Genomic DNA, 13,609 nt, shown 5'->3' with positions numbered 1-13,609 from the left:
AATGGTGGTTCATATTGCTGATAAAGGGTATATTTTATGACTTAGTACCTTCATGATTTTTTTAACTGAACTCTAGATTTTATTCAGGTTGCACCAGTTTTCCCATGAATGTTCTTTCTCTGTTACAGAATCCAATCCACAATACTGTGTTTTATTTGATTGTCATGTCTCTTTAGTCTCCTCTAGTTTATAACAGTTTCAAAGTTTTCTTATTTTTTTAATGACTGTGAGAGTTTTAAGGATTAATGGTCAGCTATTTGTGGGCTGTCTCTGTATTTGGGTTTTTCTCATGTTCTCCCCATGATTAAATTGAGGTGGTGGGTTTGGAGGAAGAATCACATAGACACAAAGTCCTCTCCTCATTTTGCCATATCAAAGAGCACACAATATTAACAACCTGACTAATAACTGGTCATGTTAACCTAGTTGCTTAAGGTAGTATTGCTATAAAGTTACTATTTTCCTCTTTTCAATACTCGATTTTTTGGAAGTGAGTCAGTAAGGCCAAGCCACACTCAATGGCGGAAGAAGAGTGAAGTAGAATTAATCACATCCTAGAGTGAAGAGCATCTACATAATAGTATTTGGAACTCTTCTATAAGGAAGAGTTGTCTCTTCTGCACCATTTATTTATTTATTCAATTGCTTACTTATATCATTAAGGACACATATCTATTTTGTAGTTTGGGCTATAATCCTAAACTAGATTACTTATATTGTTGTTCAGATTGTCCCACTTCCGGCCATTGGGAACTCTTCTAGATTGATTCCTGTGTCCCTTTGACATGCCTTCATACTTTTGGTTTTTGAGTTCGTCCTTACTTTCTGGTATTACAAGACGCTGTAGGTTCATTTTGTATTTCCCTGCCGTAGCCCTAGAACCAGCTATTTCCACAAGTAACTCTGGTTCTTTTTATTGAAAAATGGTCTTAAAAACCAAGATGGGGGCTCTGGATTTGCTTGTTCCTACTGGGGTCTCATTGCTTCTGGACCCTCTCAGTGGACAGAGCTAGAAAGCATATACATGTGTTCCCACCCATGTACATGCATAGCCATGATTATTTCTGTCTTTATCTATGTCTATATTAAGCTTAAGCATGAGTTCATACTCTAATCTCCAACTCTAATCCATTAGTCCATGGATCATTCTAGTCTTCTGCACTTCAGTTATTTCTCTCACCAACAGTGAGAAACTTGACTCCCACCTTACACTATCCATTTATTTATTTGTTCAGTTCCAGTACACATATGAAGAAGTTTTAGAATTGTTAACACATACCCTTATGAGATTAACACATTAACCAGAGTACAATGCTTACACACAGTTCCTTTTGTCAATCTTTTGTCACAGTTCCTTCCTGACAGCCTTACAGTTGTCAGTCAAAACACTGTTTTCCAAAAAATTACTTAGGCCAGTTCTTTTTTTTCCCCTAGACACTTAAGTGAGCTTATGTCATATGTTTGTAGTCCTGTTATATAAATTTATCACAATCTGCATTGCAACATCAAACTTTATTCTTTGTGTTGTTGTTGTTGTTTTAAAAACTGGCCCTGTACATAGAGGGCAGGGAGATACCAAAGAAAGAGGCAGGCCACTGTACACTGGAAGGTGGCAGTTTTAATAAGTAAGGGAACTTACAAGGCTTGTCTTGGGTAGCTGTAAGACAAGGAAATCTATGCATCCACCTGCCAGAATCTTAAAGTTTATATAGAGGCCTGAACTGGGCTCAATGATGTATAGCATCCAAATAGTCTCAACACCTTACTCCCTTAAGGCTGTGTCCTTGGAATAGCTCCTACTGTGTGAATGGTTGACAGAGCATACATTTCAAGGACTGGGGAGGGGATGAAGAGCCTTTGATTGCCTGGGTCCAACTTAATGGTCAACCAGTATTCACCTCCTGATTACCTCCTCTAATAGTTGTACATTTCTATAGGTTTTGACAAATGCATAGAGACATGCCTCTATCATCCGAGTACCATACAGATCAGATTCATCCCCTAAAGCTTCTCCTATGTCTTCTCTTTGCAGTCAACTAATGACTACTCCCCCAACCCCTGGTGTTTTAGTTTCCTGTGGCTGCTGTAACAAATTACCAGAGGGTGGCTTAAAACAACAAAGATTCATTTCCTCACAGTTGTGGAAGCCGAAAGTCTAAAATCAAGGTGTTAGCAGGGTTGGCTCCTTCTGGAGGCTCTAAGGGAGAATCTGTTCCCTGCTTCTCTCCTAGCTTCCGGTAGCTATCAGCAACCTTTGTGTTCCTTGGCTTATTGTTGCATAACTCCAACCTCTGCCCATGCTACACATGGCTCTCTTCTCTGTGTGTCTGTATCTCTGTATCTCAAATCTCTTTCTTCTTTCTCTTTTTTAAAACACCAGTCATTGGATTCAGGGCCTACCTTAAATCCAGGATGATCTCATCTCAAGAACTCAACTCAATCACATCTACAAATACCTATTTCCAAAATAAAGTCACATTCATAGGTACTGGGGGTTAAGACTCAAACATCTTTTTTTGATGGAATACCATGTATGGTGGTTAATTTTTCATTTGAGTATGATTAATTTCCAATGTTGTATTAGTTTCAGGTGTACAGCAAAGTGATTCAGATATTTTTTTTCTTTTTCAGATTCTTTTCCAAGATATTAAATATAGTTCCTTGTGCTATACAGTAGGTGCTTGTGATGGTTAATTTTTTGTGTCAATTTGACTAGGTCAAGAAGTGCCCAACTATTTGATGCAAATTCTGAGGGTGTCTACAAGGGTGTTTCTGGATAAAAGTAACATTTGAATTTGTAATCTGAGTAAAGCAGATTGCCCACCTTAATGTGAATGGGCCTCATTCAATCAATTAATGGCCTACGGAGAACAAAAGGCTGAATAAGGGAAAATTTTTTCTGCCTGTATGCCTTCAGATAGGGACATAATGTTTTTCCTGCCTTCAAACTCAAACTGAAACATTGGCTCTTCCTGGGTCTCCATCCTACTGACTGCAGATCTTGGCACTTGCCACCCTTTATAATCATATGAGTCAATTTCTTATAGTCTCTGTCTCTCTCCCTCCTATTGGTCCTATTTCTCTGGAGAGCCCTGACCATTACATCATTTAATCTACTACACCCTGCAACCACTGGTCTATTTTCTGTTTCTAGAGTTTTATCTTTTCTATAATGTAATATGAATGAAATCTTTCAAGTCTTTCTTCTTCCACTTAGCAAAATGCATTTAAGAGGCATCCACGTCTCTGCATAAATCAGTAGCTCATTCCTTTCTGTTGTTGAATATTATTCTATTCTATGAATGTACCTCAGTTGGTTTATTCATTTTACTTTCTGGAGTACATCTCAGTTGCTTCCCATTTGGGAAAATTATAAACAAAGCTTATGTAAACATTTGTGTACAGTTATTTTTCTCTGAAATAAGTTTTCAGTTCGCTTGGGTACATACCTAGTAGTGAGATTTCTGGGTCATATAGTAAGTCTATATTTAACTTTGTGAGAAACTCCCAAATTGTTGTTCAAAGTGTCTGTATCATTTTGGATTCCTATCAGCAATACGTGAATGTTCCTGTTGCTCTCCATCATTGTCAGCATTTGGTTTTGTCATTTTTTTTTAATTTAAGCCATTTTAATAGGTGCATAGTGGTATCTTATTGTTGTTTTAATTTATATTTCCCAGTGACAAATGATGTTGAGTAACTTTTTATATGCTTACTTTCCATTCATATATCTTTTTTTAGTGATATATCTCCACTTCAGATCTTTTTCCTGTATTTTCACTTTTTTAAGACTTGGAACAATTTAAGTTCACAGCAAAATTAAGAGTAGTGTACCAAGATTTCCCATATGCCCACTGCCCCCACAAATGAGTAGCCTCTCCCATTATCAGCATCCCCTACCAGAGTGGTACATTTGTTACAATTGATGAACCTACATTGACATATCATAATCATCCAAAGTCCATAGTTTACACTGGGGTTCACTCTTTATTCTATGGATTTAGACAAATGTGTAATGACCTGCAGCCATCAATATAGTGTCTGTCATTTTTTATTGATGAGTTTTAATGCTTTTATGTGCTGGATAAAGTCCTTTGTTATATATGTGATTTGCAAGAATTTTTTCCTTGTATATGGCTTGTCTTTAGACTCTCTTAACAATCTTTACGAGAGCAACCATTTTTAATTTTGTTAGGGTCTATTTATAATTTTTTTCTTTCATGGATTGTGCTTTTGGTCTTGTATTGGAAAACTCAGTGCTGAACCCAAGGAAGTGTAGACTTCTTCCATGTCATTTTCTAGAAGTTTGATGGTTTTATATTTCATAGATCTGTGATCCACTTGAGTTAATTTTTGTATGAAGTTTGAGTTATGTGTCAAGGTAATCTTTTGTTTTCTTTCTTTCCTTCTTTTTCTTTTCTTTCTTTCTTTCTTTTTTTTTTTTTTTTTTTTTTTTTTTTTTTTTTTTTTTTTTTTTGCATGTGGACAGCTACTATATGAACCATTGTTGAGAATATCATTCCATTGAATTGCTTTTGCACCATTGTCAAAAATCAGTTGGGATCTCCAGTCTGTTAAAATAGTGTAGATCCATTTCTCCCTACTCCTCCCAACCAAGTACAATTATAAACCCTGGAAATAACACAAGAAACAACCAAAAGAGAACCTTGCAAGGTGGTAAGAAGAAGGCTGATTTGAAATCTCAAGAGTAGAAAAACTTCACAGTGGCCAGGCATCTTATATCCATACATCTAATTGAGGTTGAGTCAGGCCCAGCATTTCCCAACCTCCAACCTAGGAAAAGAAGGCAGCCCTGAATGGAACAGGAGTCTCTTTTAGAATATGAGGTGAACATGGCATCGCTGGGAGGCCTTCTAATGATAAACACTCTCCGTCCCTGTTGAGACAGACTGAGACTCCTCCTTCCACCGAGGGATACTGAGGTAGGCAAAACAAGTGGCCACAACAAGTGGCCAGATCTGGGAAACCTCTTTGTCCCCATGGACTTGAGACTCCCCTACCTGACCCGGAGACACTAGCATAGCTCAGGGCAGTGGCAAAAGAGAACCACAGTTCAACCAAGATGAAACAGATAATTTGAATAGACTCTTAGCCATTGAAGAATGAATTCATAATTTAAAAGGTCTAGAAAGAAAAATTCCCAGGCAAAGGAGCTTTTGCTGCAGAATTCATTTAAATAAGAGTCAATAACAATTTTACACAATCTCTTCCGAAAAATAGAAGAGAGAACATTTTCAAACTCATTTTATGAGGCAAGCACTACTCTGCAGGCTATGATGATGCAAAACAAGTACTCTTGAGACCAATGTCTCTCATAAACTTAGACGCAGAATCTCAACAAAACATTAGCAAAGCAAATCAACAACATATAAAAAGAATTAAATATCATGACTAAATGGGATTTACTCTAGGTATGCAAGGCTGATTCAATGTTAAAAAAAAAGTTAATGTAATCTATCATATCAACAGGCTAAGGAATAATCATATCAATTGGCACAGAAAAGCATTTGAAAAACTCCAACACCCCTTCATGACAAAAACCTCTCAGCAGTTGAGGAATAGAGAGGAATTGTCTTGACTTGATAAAGAGCATCTACAAAAAACCTATAGCTAAATCCTACTTATGGTGAATGACTCACTGCCTTTTCCCTAATATCAAGAACAAGGTAATCATGTCCACTCTTACCACTATTATTCAACATAGTACTGAAAATTCTAGTCACTGCAATAAGGCAAGAAAATAAATAAAAGATGTACAGATTGAAAGGAAGAAAAACTATATTTGCAGATGACATGATTTTCTATGTAGAAATCCAAAGAAATCTACAAAAAAAAAGTCTGTTTTCAATGATTGCAGGATATAAGATCAACACATAATCATCAATGGCATTTCCATATATGCACAGTGAACATTAGGAAACCAAAATTAAAAACACAATGCCATTCACAATCTCTTAAAGGAAATGAAATTGCTAGGTATACATTTTACAAAACATATACAGGATCTATATGCTGAAAATTACAAAATGCTAATGAAAGAAGTCAAATAATAATGGAGAGATGTGCCATGTTCTTGGATTAGAAGACTCAACATTGTAAAGATTTCAGGTCTCCCTAAACTGATCTCTAGGTTTAAAATCATTCCTATTAAAATTTTAGCAAAGCTTGTTGTAGACATAGACAAAGTTATTCCAAAATTTATATGGAAGGTAACTAAGCCCTAGAATAGCTAAAACAATCTTGACAAAGAAAAATAAAATAAGCTATTGAATATCCATAGGCAAAGAAAAAAATGAACCCCAACATAAATCTCATATCTTATACAAGAATTAACTCAAACTGGATCATGGACTTAAATGTAAAATCTAAATCTATAAAACTTTTAGAAATACATACAATAAAATCTATTCTATATCTTGACTATGATGGTGGATACATGAACCTATAGACACAATTAACTTGTAAAGAACTAAATACACACACACACAAATGAATACAAGTAAAACTGGGGAAATCTGGATAAGATTAATAGATTGTATTAATGTTAGTATTCTTGTTGCAGTATTTTGCTGTAGTTTTGTGAAATGTTTCTGTTGAGAAAAACTGGGAAAGGGGTAAAAGTGATCTCTCTGGATTATTTCTTATAACTGCATGTGGATTTACAATTACTTCCATAAAACTTTGAATTGAAAAGTCAGTTGAGTATATTTCTGGGCTTTCCCAGGGTCTACTTCTTGGCTTTCCATTCTATTCCATTGATCTATGTGTCTACCCTTTGGCCAATATCACATCTCCATTACTGTAGCTTTATGGTAAATTTTCAAATTTTTATGATTTTTCTCATATTTTTTCAATTGTTCTTTCCTATTTATTCTTCCAGCTAAACTTTAAAGTAACTGAACCTATTTACAAATATAGGAATTTTGATTGAGACTGAGTTAAACCTTTAAATGAATTTGGTAAGACATGCAATCACTAAAACATTTGATTCTCTCATTCAGCAATATGACACGTTGCTGTATTTTTGTTGTTCAGTCTCATCCATAGAGGTCCTGCATTTTCACGTTAGAGCTGTGCCTTTTGGGTTTGATGATATTAATACTATTGTTGATTTAATGTTTTAACTGCAATAGTATTTTCTGATGTGTATGAAAGTGTATCTTCATCCTGACATTTTATAGAATTCTTTAATTCTAAAAGTGTTCAGGTGATTTTCTTAGGTAAAGTATATATCTGCAGATAATAGTTTTCCCCTTCCTTTCTGAAAGTTTTGCCTGTTATTTTGGTTGTGTATTTTGTTATGCTATTACATTGATCAGGACTTTCATAAAACTGGAGCATAAGCCCACTAGCAAACTCCAGAAGACAGTGTAGAATAGACAGCTCAGAAGTACCTCACCTTCATCTTCAGAAGTATGAAGGAACTGGCATAGTTACACTCTAACTCCTGTCAATCATTGGTTGAGGTCTATATCTAGCAGGTGGTGTGGGTGAGGGAGGACTCCAGGACATTTCAAGTCTGTCCCAAAGGTGGACATAGCAGGCCCTGAAGACTGGAGGACTTTCTCAGCGAGGGAATTCAAGTGCTGACAGTTAGAAGTTCAGCACTAAAATGCTTTGACGGAATAGGAGTGGGGCATCAGTAGCATCTATTTGAGAAGACTTCTTTCCTCACTCTCCTACAGTCCTCTACTCTCACAAATTCTCACTGCCAGCATCTCACTTGTCCTGAGGTCATTGTGGTTAGACACACACACATACTCATACCCACAACACCCACCCCCTCCCCACACACACAAAGAATGGAGGGATATTATTCTCAGAAATTCAAAAGCATCTGACTCTACCTGAGCTTCCAAGACAAGAATGTCATTGCCATTCACACCGATGTTGGAGGCAACATGACTTCCTGTAAAGTAAGCCATTTTATTTGAGCAAAATATACAACCAAAAAAAAGAATGGTTCCACAAGAAAGAGGCTGGGACCCTCAGCAAGAGTAAGAGGGATCTGGAGCAAAACCTTTTGGTGTGGGTTTTAGTGATACCTGCCTCAGAGAGGCCAATGACCTGCAGATTCTCCAGGTGACTCACTGGCTCTGGAAGTAGCAGCCTCCGAGAATCGTGAATGGTTCCTCCCACCTGGACCTCAAAGACTGCCTATTTCTCTTGTCTTTGAGAAGCAATAGGATGAAGATGAAGATTTCTTAGATTTCTTCTCTTTCAACTCTTTTAGAGACTTAAGCTATAATCATTAAAATTAAAATAAAACTTCCTGCTCTTTAAGTGAATGATGTTTATTGAATAGGTTTTGTTACTCTCCTACCTCTCAAATTCTGATGTCCTTATCAATGTACTTCCTAATCATAATATTCATTTAAATAATCTCCTGTCTTTGTGAATGATTCCTCTCATCTGCAGTCTTTATCAAGATGCCCTTTAAATCAGAATCCACTGAATAAAATGTGAAATACCATGCTAGCTTGGAAAGGTTTTTGATGGTCCATGTGATAGCATATGGTGCTGAAAAAAAGAGACCTGAAGAAGGGAATTTTAAAGAAGTAAAATGTTTACTATTAGATTGGCAGTCACTTAGAATTGTATTCAGCATTACTGGTATTATAATTTTAAGCTAATATTTATTTAACAGAATGTGAATAAAATTATATTGAGCATCTGAATACTGCTAGGATTTAGAGTGGCAGGAATTTGTTAATAAGTATAAAGAACAGAAAGATAGACAATGTATGAATCCTCAAATAATAAAGTACCTCTTCAGATATTTTTGAATGAAACCAAATGTACTTTGCTTTTCAATTTAAGAATAAAACCCTTTTGAAAGCAAAAAGCACACCTTTTGAATTGGTAACAATGGATGGCCAGGATGTTAGAGCCTGGTAATGAAATGTTAATTAGCAAGTGGGGAGATTGCCACTGCTGTTGTCCTTTGAAACTGGAACACTGAGTATGGCCAATTTTATACTAAAGCCTTCTGAAAAGAAAAAACAAAGCTTCTGCTAGCCTTACCTTCAAACTCGTGATAGCTAATACAATACAGGGCTCAAAGATACAAATGTTAATATCGTTTATCTCAGATGAAACGTGACGCTTTAATTCAGATCTTCATTATAAATTGAGTAAAATTACTATCATAAAACTACCATTTAATTTTGACTCTATTTTCTCAGCTTCAGTTTTTACCTTATTTATAGTCGTCCATCCCAAGAAAGCAAGTTGAATATAAATGGCACATTAATGTATATACCTGTACAGAGATGGGGTAGCTCAGGAAAGGTGAGAATTTTGAATTTAAGAAACTAAATTTCTACTGGTAGATTTTATCACTGGTGTTGAAATTTAGAAGAGTGTGACAAAGAAAGATTTCGTTCAAATCAACAGCTGCTTTGAAAAAAAAAGATTTTTGGAATTCAGCAGGTGGAATGGAAATCATACAAAAGAATGGGAATTGAATTATAAAATGATGTGACCAATTTTTGTATTAGTTCCTTTATTGTCATTGCTAGGGTGGTTGTGGAATTTGTTATAAGTTAAGGGTCCCGGTAAGGATAAGAATTTCTGTACCTGGCTAGTGCTGGGATGTTGAAAAATATGGTCTAAATAGCGTCTAGGAGAATGGAAGATTGTGGATAAAAATGGAGAAGAGAAAAACATATTTATTCCCAAAGAGTGAGCCCAATGTTTATGCAAGAAAAAAATAAAAATAAAACACAAAAGCCTATTTGAAAATCCTTAGTCATTGAATGAAGAGGATTTTATAGGGGAAATAGACATGCACAGGTGCTTAGAATGTTGTACAAACATGCTCCTTATGGGGGAGAGCTTTATCTGAGAAGCCAGAAATGGTCCCGAAAAACTTACTTCTTTGAGGAGAGAAAGGCAAGGAAATTTATGAAAAGGTTTTCATCTAAAACAGCCGGTTTTATTAATGGAATAAATTTCAGTTATCTGGAAAATTTAGGGTTTTTTTAACCTAAATCATCAAGATATCACTATGAGTTCTTTGATATTTCTCCCCAAGTAATATGAAACAGCTTTAAAGCACCAGGAGGTGTATACGGATCATTCTAGCTCAAAGAATACCAGGACATGGCATGACCGGGAAATCATTCAGAAAGCACGAACTAAGAAGAGTTGTCGTATGCCTTCCCCTTCATCACTAAAGTAGTTTTCTAAGATTTAGTGATGAGTTAGTGATTTTAGATCTAAATCATTGGTGGTCATAGTCAAATGTACCTATATTACAAGCCCTTTAAAGATATCAACATTTATATATCATTCCACAGTTAACAAACTGGACTTTTTACCTTGTGAGAATTTCCAACCTAAGCAAAAGAACTATGTTGCAAATTCAACTCTAGCAGTTAATGGGGACCGTTAAAATCTACTTCTATAACCTAAAATTTTTGCAATCTGGTTCTTACTCTCATTACAAGGTTTTTTTCTGTTGCTTAAAGATCAATAGTGTTCCACTTCTTAATCATTTTGAGATCAATATTAAATAACCAAAGCAGCTTTCAAATAGGCGATTTAGCAATAAATTTTCACCTCAACTAGAATTGGAATAAATTGATTATATTCAAGTCTCAGCAGCCTTCCTTCTCAGTGTTTTATGACATTAAACCATTGCTATTATATTTAACACTACATAGGGTGACAGGACAAGGTAACAAATGTCTCCTACATCTTTTATGAAAGCCAAAAGGGGAGATTTTTGTAGTGAATACACACTTGTGAAACTTACTGCTGTAAATTGCATAAGGCCTAAATTATTTGGGAGAAGATTAACCCCGTCAATAATTCATTCTGCCACTATAGGCAGCAGTAAAAGCTTCTGTGGAACCAGTTAGTAGCATTGACAGTCATTGTGCTGTTGAGAGTAACAAAATAGAAACATGCTGCACTATATCCTTTACCTGTTAGACAGAGTGGGAAATAAAACTAAGCAGGTAAAAGACATGGTAACCACTTCAAGAAGGCTAAGAATAAATATATCAATAATTCTACTTTGTTGGTTTGCACAGTGTTTGGTCTCTAGAAGTTCTGAAACCTAATCAAATTGATATATTATCTTTCATGGCACTTATCACAGTTACAATTCAAAAGTAGATTATCTCATTGGTAGCTTATTGTCTGCATCTCCTAATAGAATGCAAGTTCCGTGAGAATGGGGTCCATGTATGCTGTTTTTAATCGATGTATCACGGGTCTCTAGCAGTGTCTGACACACAGGAAATTATAGTATTTGTTAAATAAACACAAGAACCTAATGTATGAGTCATTAATTAGTACAAATATAAAATTGGGCCAATTTATGAATAATCTTCCTTTAAAAGTACATTTAAAATTCATCAGAATGATAAAAGAGTGATCATAAGTCCCATTCCTCAGTTGTGAATTTTTGCAGTTGGTCTCTCAAGACTTGCTGCAGGCAAAAGATAAATTCTGACATCACCCCTGGTGCTGAAACAGGGCTTTGAGCCTTCAGACCATCCAGAGCAGCAGCATTCCCTTCACCCAGAAATAGGAACTGGGATCGAGTTTACCTTTGATTTGGAGAGGTTGTGGCTAGGGGCATGGAGGAGTTCATTCACCCAGGCAATCCAAGAACCACTACCACTCATAATTTGCCCCACTCCTGACCGAAAGCAGATCTTGAGATGCATTTTATTAGGGAGGTGATCTAACGCGGCATATGTGAGGAAGTGGAGAAAAACAAGGGGGGAGAAAAGCCAACAGAAGGCGTGTTAAAGGACAGGTTACTGCAGTCACTGGGGCTCCATCCTGCTGGGAACTCCCTGGGAGAGTGGAGTATATAGAATATATTCCAGAATCACCCCACAGGGGCCAGGGCATTTCTCTGCCAACTCCAACTCCCAGTTGTTTAAGGGTTGTCCTGAGAGGCATTAGCTCTCTGCATCTTCCTGTTGCATCCATGTACTCGAAAGCGAGCTCCCATAGTGTCATTAGCCAACCTGTTCAGTAAGACCAAAGAAATGCTAGCAGACGGCCACATTCCCTGGAAACAAATGTACATTACAGTCTTTCCTCAATCATCTGGAAACTTCCACAAGATTAAGTGTTAGGGGGCTGTACTGGGTTTCATTGTATATACCTTTTATCTCCAGGAAGCTGAATTCAATTTTTGATTTGGGTCAGGCTAATAACTTAGTCTATTTTAGTCTGTGGACCCTAACCACTGATATTTGCCTAAGACAAATACACAGGTAAAATTTGCACAAAGATTTTGACATTAACTTTCATATGTAACATTCTCTAAAAGAAGATTTCAGCATTGAAGAAAATTATTTTATTTCTTCTACAGTATAATGTGGCCACTGGGACAGTTTCCCCTCAGGTCCTTTCAAGATTAAGAGTTTACAGGGTTTGGGCGCGGGTGGGGGTGGGGTGGGTAATGTTTTTGTTTTCTATTGAAGTATAGTTGATTCACAATGTTGTGTTAGTTTCAAGAGTTTACAATTTTCGTATTAAACAAAACACGTCACTACTAGGAAACCCTAAGAAAATCCCTTCAGCTGCACCAGCCTTATCTTTGACTTCTTTTCATTACACTTGGGTATTCGAATCTCCCATGCAGAAGTCTTGGCAGAATTGTCTTATTCTTCCTAAGATGGCATATATAAGTAAGCTAGGGTACACTAGAATCCTGAGTGTTCTGGGACTGATTAAACCTTTCTGCATCAACTGCTCTCCTTGCTTCTCTCTCCTCTTCTTATTAGAACATTAATCAGGCAAAGCAGCAAAGTAAACACAAAGAAAGAAAATGTCATTCCACTTCATGTTGGATTTCTTGCTCCTTATGAAAAGACTAATGTCTTCTATAAAGGGTGATTTAGCATTTCAATCCTTCCCTTCTAGAAAGGGGAAAAAAAGTAAATGCTTCAGGAGACTTGACAATCACCAATTTTCCTTCTATCAGAAAAAAAAATTACTTAGTAATTAACAAATAGGCAGTCTCAGTAGAACTTTGATTTTATCAATTTTTCTGTGCTTTGCGCTTGGATGTGTGTATGTGTGTATTTGAAAACCAGCTACTAGCATCTTTTCTTCAGAGCAATGTTGACAAAAATACATTAAGGCTTTCATATGGTTGATACAAAATTCCCATCCAATATAAATAGAGAAGAGGGAAGGAGGTATCAGATAAGGAGGGGTGGAAGAAGTATTTTATCATTTATCAAGATAGAAGATATTTCACCTCATATTTACATATAACAAGTTATGGCTCTCATTTTTTCACTTCTATCCATTTCAGTGTTATTGATTATTCACCTTGTGGTGTATGCACTGCCCTATTTTCTCATTCAGAACAAAAATTTTGTTCTGGCTATCTTTAAAAAAATCTTTTATTGAAGTACATTATATATATACAAAAAAGCACATAAATCATAATGTACATCTCAATAAATTTTTACAAGCCAAACACACCTGTATAACCAGCACCCAAGTGAAGGAATAGACTGTTACCAGAATTCTACATGCTTCCAAAGGACTGGAAGTGTTCCTTCCAGTCGCCACCCCCTCCACAAGGGTACCCACTAGCCTAACTTCT

Source organism: Camelus bactrianus, chromosome X (assembly GCF_048773025.1).
Source record: "Camelus bactrianus isolate YW-2024 breed Bactrian camel chromosome X, ASM4877302v1, whole genome shotgun sequence".
NCBI lineage: Eukaryota > Metazoa > Chordata > Mammalia > Artiodactyla > Camelidae > Camelus > Camelus bactrianus.
The sequence above is the reverse complement of the archived record's forward strand: the minus strand, read 5'-3'. Positions refer to the sequence as shown.